Source organism: Arachis duranensis, chromosome 4, assembly GCF_000817695.3.
Source record: "Arachis duranensis cultivar V14167 chromosome 4, aradu.V14167.gnm2.J7QH, whole genome shotgun sequence".
Classification (NCBI taxonomy): Eukaryota; Viridiplantae; Streptophyta; class Magnoliopsida; order Fabales; family Fabaceae; genus Arachis; species Arachis duranensis.
Window position 1 is genome coordinate 75,036,775 of NC_029775.3, and position 10,949 is coordinate 75,047,723.

The following is a 10,949-nucleotide window of genomic DNA, read 5'->3' on the forward strand; positions in this document are numbered from 1 at the left end:
AATGCAGTTCAGTTCAGTTCAGTTCACAGAAAATAAAATCAGAAATTGACAACACAACACAATGCAGTTCAGTTCAGTTCACAACACAACACAATACAGTTCAGTTCAGTTCAGTTCAGTTCATAACTGAAATTAATAAAACATGTATGAAATTTAAACAATACAACACAATGCAGTTCAGTTCAGTTCAGTTCACAGAAAATGCACAGTTGACAAAGAGCAAGTTCACAGGAATTGAAATCAGAAATTGAAATCAGAAAATGCACAGAGCAAGTTCACCGAACACAAATTGAGCTGCACAGTTCAGTTCATAAAATAGAGCAGAAAATAGAGCAGAGGACCAAACACAAATTGACCAACAAATAGAAATTGTGCAACAAAGAGGAATTAAGCTACAAAACAGAGCAGAAAATGCACAGTTCAGTTCACAAAATAGAGCAGAAAATGGCAAAATGCAGTTCAGTTCAGTTCAGTTCACAGAAAATGCACAGTTGACAAAGAGCAAGTTCACAGGAATTGAAATCAGAAATTGAAATCAGAAAATTGAAAGAGCAAGTCCACCGAACACAAATTGAGCTGCACAGTTCAGTTCACAAAATAGAGCAGAAAATAGAGCAGAGGACCAAACACAAATTGACCAACAAATAGAAATTGTGCAACAAAGAGGAATTAAGCTACAAAACAGAGCAGAAAATGCACAGTTCAGTTCACAAAATAGAGCAGAAAATGGCAAAATGCAGTTCAGTTCAGTTCAAAGAAAATGCAGAGTTCACAAAGAGCAAGTTCACAGGAATTGAAATCGGAAATTGAAATCAGAAAATTAAGTCGAGGTCTAAGTTCAGTTCACATTGAGGACAAAGAGAAAGAGAACATGAGCAGAGGTCTAAGTTCAGTTCAGTTTACAGAGGACGAGGCGAAGGACAAAGAGAAATGAGCAGAGGACGAGTCACTCACCTGGGGTCGATGGAGGGCTACCGGTGTTGACCGTTGAGGACCGCCGATGAGAGGCTACTGCGTGCTGGTGTTGAGAATTGAGAAGATGAAGACGATCGAAATTGAGGGCACCAGGCGACGAGAAGATGAAGATGAGCAGGAACCAGGCGACGCCGGAGATTGGAGGGTTGCTGGAGCTGAGGATGGCGACACCACGGGGGCGAGGGATGGCGACAGGGCTTCAGGCAGCGCCGCTAGGGTTCTTCTTCTCCATTGGAGATGATGATTGATGAATGAATGGGGTCGGGGCTTGGGGGAAGAAAGGGGGGTGCTCCACGGGCGGGTCGGGTCGGGTTTGTTTTTTTATTTTTTTTAAAACGCAAAACGGCGTCGTTTAGTGAAAGATGCATAACCGGCCGGTCACCGGTTCGGTCCAACCGGCCGGTTTTTGACCGGTTCGCCAGTTCTTGAGCGGTTCTTGGACCGGACCGCTTGCAGTGCCGGTTCGCGGTTAAACCGGTTGAACCGGCCGGTCCGGTCCGGTTTTCAGAACATTGGTGAAAACTCGATCTTTCCCTTTTTTTTTTTAATGATCATCAAACTCAACCGATTTGTTCTCTGGTCATAAGACTCACGAGTCATGACTATTGAGTATGGACTCATGAAGAGCCCAACAGGGAACTATTCTTGTTTCCTATTTCCATTTCGTTTGGAAAAACAACGCTAGAGCCCAAATAAAAAAAAAACAACTAAACGATATTACAGGGAAAAGAAACCTATCATCCTCACTTAACAGTCAACAACAATCTAATAGTCAAGTGGCTAATTCACTTGTCCGTTTAAGTAAGTGTAGGGGGTTTGAATCCTACATTGTGCATGCAGCAACTCATTAGCCAGCAGTAAACCCTTAAATGAAACTCAGATTCACGATTGATTATCTTTCGCTTGTCGGGTTAAGAGATACCGTGGACAACAAAAAAAATCTAATATCAGAAGAATATAAAATAAAAATCTAAGAATTTTAAATTGAATGTTTTGGTCTCAAATCAATTTTTATTTCCTATAAGTCTTCAAGAATTATTCTTGTCGGATAAATTGATCTTTTTGTCATCTTAAAGTAAGACTAATTTATCTTACAGTGATATATTTAGAGAGTGTTTCGCTTGATTTTTGGTAATCTCGACAGAGTGTTGAATCAAGTTTGTATCAAAAACTCAATTCGTAGAGCAAATACGACTCCTCTTAAAAAAGGGAACTCGACCGAGATTTACTAAGTGTATGTGTCGGATGATTACTTGTGTATGAAATATTGGATATAACTTGGATCAGATAATGTAAATAACAACAATAAATAGAAATACAAAATAAATGAAGCTTTAAATAGATAAGAAAGTAAATTTGGCACTAAAAAAAAGCGAAATACTTGAAGAAAAGAAAATGAATTGAAAACTGACTCGAGATGCTCTCATGCACTTATACTCTATGGTTCTCTTTGATGTCAGTGTGACTTGGAATTCACAAAGCTTTAGTGTAATTATAAAGTGTTTCAAATTGAAGTCTATGATTTCTTCTGAGCTTCTCCTATTTATAGACCACCATATTGGTTTGTTGATGCCCACGGTCCAGTCTCCTCTCTTTTTTCTCTTCCACGATCTAGATTCAGTTTATTCTTACCCACAATCTCATCTTGACCTCCACGGACCTTAATTTCCAAGTAATAGCCCTACGTCTTCTTATTTACCATGTGACATTCAATTAACCTATGTGTCCTCAACAAATTTTTTACCTAAGTCTTTCTCAACTCAACAAATATCCTACATGCTGTAGTGGATATTTTGCTTCACCATGGTCAACGTAATTATGTCAAATTTTTTGTACTAACAAATTGTCCCTTAAAACTTGTCTTTTAAGAAGTGAAATGATAAGTTTTACTCAATCACAGGCTAATCATGTGCCAGACTTAAAATTCAGAATTTAAAAAGATAGTTATATAGTTTCTAAAATGTCACACGCATTTTTCTAAGAATACGTAACGTTCTCTATGACTTTAATGGACCTTTCATCATTTTTTTATTTCAAATCCTCTTAACGGTATTATTACTTCATTGTTTTCCCATTCATCCTTCATCATTTTCATCACTTGAAACGAAAATCCCTTTTGTTCATTATTCTCTCTACCATTTTCAAATGAATTCTCAACAAAACACCTCACTTTCTGTTATTGTTGCATCTTCTACTTTTGCAACCATTGTCACCATTACCACGATTACTTCCTCAATTGCTCCTGAAACCATGGCTTCTGTATCTTCTTCCCTTTCGGTCGTTGCTGCTACTGCAGTAGTCTCTGCACCACGTGCGGCGACTACTGCTCAATAGCTTCCTCAGCATCTGAGGAAGATGATGATGTTCAAATTATTCCTCCTCCCCCTTTGATAGCTGACATGGCACAGTTTTATAACGACGATGGAAGCTTGAGAGCCCCCAATTTGAATGTTGAAACCACAAATCTCTGGAGAAGCTAAGTATTCCTTCATTTCAAGGTTACTGGCCTCTTGTACTCATTTTTAGGATCACTTTCTACTCAAGAAAAAATTTAACCCATTTCTTCTTTCTTTCCAACTCCACCTAAACATCTTCCTTTAATTTTCTGTAAAAATATTAAGTCTTCTTATTTCGCAGGTCGAGTTTTCAGAACTGCCCCTCCTAAAGAGTCTAGTTCCCTTCTTTTGACTTGATGTCGAGATTAGCTCCTTCCTATAAATCTATTTGGAAGTTGATAGGATTAATTCGCTACTTATGATTTGACATATACTACACTTCTTCTAGGAGCTAGTTTGTACTTTTTGTGTCCTGCCCACTGACAACTTTCATTTTTCATATGGGATTATGGGTTCCACTCTAATGGAAGTGTTTGCCTTGTCTGTCATTGATGCCTTTTGTCATTTTGTTGCCCTACTTCTCGATATCAAGACTGATGATAACACTTCTTACTATCCCCATCCTTTCACCTATCGCTGTAGTTCAGTCGAGTATCTTCATTCTTTTACCAAATCCAAACCAGAAAACTAATTTATTGTTGATGATTTGTGGTCTCGAACATTAACTCCTCAAATCCTCCAAGTAGGACTTCCACATGAATCGACAATGGCCTTGAAAAAGAAATTAATTACTTACTCTCCTTAATATCTGTCACGCTAATTTGGACTGGCACAAGAATTAGCTTCTTGACTATCCTTCGACCCCGAAGCACAAATGATTCATTATGAAGTGTCGAGATTAAAGGAATTTAACCAAATTTTTTAAATGAACCATCAAAAAATGAGTGGAGAATATCATTGGCTCGACCTTATGGTGCACGAAATTGCAATCACACTTTTGCAATTCCGCACAACTAACCAGCAAGTGCACTGGGTCGTCCAAGTAATACCTTACGTGGGTAAGGGTCGATCCCACGGAGATTGTCTGCTTGAAGCAAGCTATGGTTATCTTGTAACTCTTAGTCAGGATATCAATAATTATCAGGATTGATTGTAAAAAGTAAAAGAACATGAAATAAGTACTTGTTTTGCAGTAATGGAGAACAGGTTGAGGTTTTGGAGATGCTCTATCTTCTGAATCTCTGCTTTCCTACTGTCTTCTTCTTCATGCACGCAAGGCTTCTTCCATGGCAAGCTGTATGTAGGGTTTCACCGTTGTCAATGGCTACCTCCCATCCTCTCAGTGAAAATGTTCAACGCACCCTGTCACGGCAAGGCTATCCATCTGTCGGTTCTCAATCAGGCCGGAATAGAATCCAGTGATTCTTTTGCGTCTGTCACTAACGCCCCGCCCTCAGGAGTTTGAAGCTCGTCACAGTCATTCAATCATTGAATCCTACTCAGAATACCACAGACAAGGTTTAGACCTTCCGGATTCTCTTGAATGCCACCATCAGTTCTAGCTTATACCACGGAGATTCTGATTAAAGAATCCAAGAGATATCTACTCAATCTAAGGTAGAACGGAGGTAGTTGTCAGGCACACGTTCATAGGTGAGAATGATGATGAGTGTCACGGATCATCATATTCATCAAGTTTAGCAACAAGTGATATCTTAGAATAGAAGCAAGCGTGGTTGAATGAAAAACAGTAGTAATTGCATTAATCCATCAAGACACAGCAGAGCTCCTCACCCCCAACCATGGGGTTTAGAGACTCATGCTATAGAGAATACAATGAGAAACGTGTAAAGTGTCTTGAGGTAGAGATACAATGTCAAAAGGTCCTATTAATAGTGAACTAGTAACCTAGGATATACAGAAATGAATAAATGACGTAAAAATTCACTTCCGGGGTCCTTTTGGTGTGTGCTTGGGCTAAGAATTGAAGCTTTCATGTGTAGAGACTTTTTCTGGAGTTAAACGCCAGCTTTTGTGCCAGTTTGGGCGTTTAACTCCAATTTTTGTGCTAGTTCCGGCGTTAAACGCCGGGAATTCTGAAGCTGATTTGCAACGCCAGTTTGGGCCATCAAATCTCGGGCAAAGTATAGACTATTATACATTGCTGGAAAGCCCAGAATGTCTACTTTCCAACGCAATTAAGAGCGCACTAATTGGGCTTCTGTAGCTTCAGAAAATCCACTTCGAGTGCAGGGAGGTCAGAATCCAACAACATCTGCAGTCCTTTTCAGCCTCTGAATCAGATTTTTGCTCAGGTCCCTCAATTTCAGCCAGGAAATACCTGAAATCACAGAAAAACACACAAACTCATAGTAAAGCCCAGAAAAGTAAATTTTAAATAAAGACTAATAAAAACATGCTAAAAACTAACTAAAATGTACTAAAACATACTAAAAACAGTGCCAAAAAGCGTATAAATTATCCGTTCATCACAACACCAAACTTAAATTGTTGCTTGTCCCCAAGCAACTGAAAATCAAATAGAATAAAAAGAAGAGAATATACTATAGACTCCAAAATATCAAAGAAACTTAGCTCCAATTAGATTGAGCGGGACTAGTAGCTTTTTGCTTCTGAACAGTTTTGGCATCTCACTTTATCCTTTGAAGTTTAGAATGATTGGCATCTATAGGAACTCAGAATTCAGATAGTGTTATTGATTCTCCTAGTTAAGTATGATGATTCTTGAACATAGCTACTTTATGAGTCTTGGCTGTGGCCCAAAGCACTCTGTCTTCCAGTATTACCACCGGATACATATATGCCACAGACACATAACTAGGAGAACCTTTTCAGGTTGTGACTCAGCTTTGCTAGAGTCCCTAATAAGAGGTGTCCAGGGTTCTTAAGCACACTCTTTTTGCCTTGGATCACTTTTTATAAATTTTTTTCTTTTTTTTCTTTTCATTTTTTTTTGAATTCACTGCTTTTTCTTGCTTCAAGAATCAATCTGATAATTTTTCAGATCCTCAATAACATTTTTCCTTTTTCATCATTCTTTCAAGGGCCAACAATTTTAACATTCTTGAACAACAAATTCAAAAGACATATGCACTGTTCAAGCATACATTCAGAAAACAAAAAGTATTGTCACCACATCAAACTAATTAAGCTAGTTTTATAGATGAATTCGAAATCCTGTACTTCTTGTTCTTTTGTGATTAAAAACATTTTTCATCTAAGAAAGGTGATGGATTCATAGGACATTTATAACTTTAAGGCATAGACACTAAGACACTAATGATCATAAGACACAAATATAGATAAACATAAGCATAAAAATTCGAAAAACAGAAAAACAAAGATCAAGGAAATTAAAGAACGGGTCCACCTTAGTGATGGCGGCTTGTTCTTCCTCTTGAAGATCTTATGGAGTGCTTGAGCTCCTCAATGCCTCTTCCTTTTCTTTGTTGCTCCCCTCTCATGATTCTTTGATCTTCTCTAATTTCATGGAGGAGGATGGAATGTTCTTGGTGCTCCACCCTTAGTTGTCCCATGTTGGAACTCAATTCTCCTAGGGAGGTGTTGATTTGCTCCTCATAGTTTTGTGGAGGAAAGTGCATCCCTTGAGATGAATCTCTCTATCTCCCATGACTCGGAGGTGGAAGCTTTTGCCTTCCCTTTCCTCTTTCTAGAGGTTTCTCCGGCCTTAGGTGTCATAAATGGTTATGAAGAAACAAAAAGCAATGCTTTTACCACACCAAACTTAGAAGGTTTGCTCGTCCTCGAGCAAAAGAAGAAAGAAGAGAGAGAGTGGTGGGGTAGGTGGGGATCATGTGGGGTCCACAGATCCTGAAGTGTCAAGGATAATTCATCCCTGCACCAAGTGGCGAGCAAAAATGCTCCTTCTGCCAATCCTGGCGTTAAACGCCAGGCTGGTGTCCATTTCTGGCGTTTAACGCCAGCTTGGTGCCCATTCCTGGCGTTAAACGCCAGTCTGGTGCCCCTTTCTGGCATTAAACGCCCAGAATGGTGCCAGACTGGGCGTTAAACACCCATTTGCTGCCCTTACTGGCGTTTAAACGCCAGCAAGCTTTTCCTCCAGGGTGTGCTATTTTTTTTTCTGTTTTTCATTCTATTTTTGCTTTTTCAATTATTTTTGTGACTTCCCATGATCATCAACCTATAGAAAACATAAAATAACAAAGGAGAATAGATAAATATAACATTGGGTTGCCTCCCAACAAGCGCTTCTTTAATGTCAGTAGCTTGACAGTGGGCTCTCATGGAGCCTCACAGATGTTCAGAGCAATGTTGGAACCTCCCAACACCAAACTTAGAGTTTGAATGTGGGGGTTCAACACCAAACTTAGAAGTTGGTTGTGGCCTTCCAACACCAAACTTAGAGTTTGACTGTGGGGGCACTGTTTGACTCTGTTTTGAGAGAAGCTTTTCATGCTTCTTCCCTTTCCTGTCTGCAAACCATGGTACTTCCTGAATGGCGAAGAGTTGCTCATCCAGAAAGGTTTCAGAGATCTCAGTAGGAGGGAGGGATACTCCTGCTACTGGTTCTATCCGGGACAGGTGATCAGCTACTTGATTCTCTGTCCCTTTTCTGTCTCTTATTTCTATATCAAACTCTTGCAGAAGCAACACCCATCTTATGAGCCTGGGTTTTGAATCCTGCTTTGTGAGTAGATATTTAAGAGCAGCATTGTCAGTGTACACAATCACTTTTGATCCTACTAGATAGGATCTAAACTTGTCAATGGCATAAACCACCAAGTAACTCTTTTTCTGTGGTTGTCTAATTCTTCTGTGCATCATTTAAAACACGGCTAGCATAATAAATGACATGCAGAAGCTTGTTATGCCTCTGTCCCAACACTGCACCTATGGTATGGTCACTGGCATCACACATTAGTTCGAATGGTAATGTCCAGTCTGGTGCAGAGATGACTGGTGCTGTGACTAGCTTAGCTTTCAGAGTCTCAAACGCCTGCAGACACTCCTTATCAAAGATAAATGGCGTGTCAGCAGCTAGCAGATTACTCAGAGGTTTGGTAATTTTTGAAAAATCCTTTATAAACCTTCTGTAGAATCCTGCATACCCCAAAAAGCTTCTGATTGCCTTAACATTGGTATGTGGTGGTAATCTTTCAATTACCTCCACCTTAGCTTGATCCACCTCTATTCCTTTGTTTGAAATTTTATGCCCAAGGATAATCCCTTCAGTCACCATAAAGTGACATTTTTCCCAGTTTAAGACCAGGTTAGTCTCTTGGCACCTTTTCAGGACAAGTGCTAAATGATCAAGACAGGAGCTGAATGAGTCTCCAAATACTGAGAAATCATCCATGAAGACTTCCAGGAACTTCTCTACCATATCAGAGAAGATAGAGAGCATGCACCTCTGAAAGGTTGCAGGTGCATTGCACGGACCAAAAGGCATCCTTCTGTAGGCAAATAATCCAGAAGGACATGTGAATGCTATTTTCTCTTGGTCCTGAGGATCTACTACAATTTGGTTGTAACCTAAATAGCCATCCAAAAAGCAGTAGTATTCATGACCTGCTAGTCTCTCTAGCATCTGGTCTATGAATGGTAAAGGAAAATGATCCTTTCTGGTGACTGTATTGAGCCTTCTATAGTCGATACACATGCGCCACCCTGTAACTGTTCTTGTAGGAACCAGTTCATTCTTTTCATTATGAACCACTGTCATGCCTCTCTTCTTGGGGACAATGTGGACAGGGCTCACCCAGGGGCTATCTAAAATAGGATAAATAATCCCAGCCTCTAGTAACTTAGTGACCTCTTTCTGCACCACCTCCTTCATGGTTGGATTCAGCCACCTCTGTGGTTGAACCACTGGCTTAGCATCATCCTCCAATAGGATCTTGTGCATGTATCTTGCTGGGCTAATGCCCTTAAGATCACTTATGGACCACCCAAGAGCTGTCTTGTGTGTCCTTAACACTTGAATTAGTGCTTCCTCCTCCTGTGGATTTAAAGCAGAGCTTATGATCACTAGAAAAGTGTAACCTTCTCCCAGAAATGCATATTTCAGGGATGGTGGTAGTGGTTTGAGCTCGGATTTAGGAGGTTTATCCTCTTCTTGAGGAATTTTCAGAGGTTCTTTTATTTCCTCTGGTTCCTCCAAATCAGGCTGAACATCTTTAAAGATATCCTCTAGTTCTGATTCGAGACTCTCAGTCATATTGATCTCTTCCACCAAGGAGTCAATAATATCAACGCTCATGCAGTCATTTGACGTGTCTGGATGCTACATAGCTTTGACAACATTTAACTTGAACTCATCCTCATTGACTCTCAGGGTTACTTCCCCTTTTTGGACATCAATGAGAGTTCGTCCAGTTGCTAGGAAAGGTCTTCCTAGAATGAGGGTTGCACTCTTGTGCTCCTCCATTTCCAGCACTACAAAGTCAGTGGGAAAGGCGAATGGCCCAACCTTGACAATCATGTCCTCAATTATGCCTGATGGGTATTTAATGGAGCCATCATCAAGTTGAAGACATATCCGGGTTGGTTTGACCTCTTCAGTCAAGCCGAGCTTTCTGATAGTGGATACAGGGATTAGGTTGATACTTGCCCCAAGGTCACATAGAGCTGTCTTGGTACAAGTACCCTCTAATGTGCATGGTATCATAAAGCTTCCTGGATCTTGAAGCTTCTCTGGTAAGCTTTTCAGAATGACTGCACTGCATTCTTCAGTGAGAAACACTTTTTCAGTTTCTCTCTAATCCTTCTTATGACTTAAGATCTCTTTCATGAACTTAGCATAAGAAGGTATTTGCTCAAGTGCCTCTGCAAACGGAATCTTTATTTCAAGAGTCCTGAGATAATCTGTAAAGCGGGCAAATTGTTTATCCTGTTCCGCTTGGCGGAGTTTCTGAGGATAAGGCATCTTGGCTTTATATTCTTTAACCTTAATTGCTGTAGGTTTATTTCCTACAGAAGTGGTTGGAGAAGCCTGCTTAAGGGGGTTGTTATCAGCACTTACAAGTGTCTAACCCCTTTGTGGCATTTGAACGCCAGACTTGGCTACCCATTGGGCGTTTAACGCCACTTTCTTACCCTTTTCTGGCGTTTGAACGCCTGAATCATTCCTCTCTGGGCTCTTACTGTCTTCAGAGGGATTTTGGGTAGTGGTTTGGTTATCCTCTGTCAGTTGTTCCTTTCTTGGCTTTTTGCCACTTTGAGCTGAATTATTCAATGTCTTCCCACTCCTTAGTTGAACTGCTTGACATTCTTCTATTATTTATTTAGATAGCTGCTGTTTTGTCTGATTCAACTGTGATTCTATATTCTTGTTAGCAATTTTGGTTTCTTGGAGCATCTCTTTAAATTCTGCTAATTGTTTTGTCATTAGGAGTAATTGCTAATTAAGCTCAATAATCTGTTCTTGAGGATTAGGATCAGTAGTTACTGCCATAGCTTCTTCTTTTGTAGAGGACTCATTGCTTGAGTATAGATGTTGATTTCTAGCAATAGTATCTATGAGCTCTTGAGCCTCTTCAATCGTCTTCCTCATATGTATAGATCCACCAGCTGAGTGGTCTAGGGACATCTGAGCTTTTTCTGTAAGCCCATAGTAGAAGATGTCTAACTGTACCC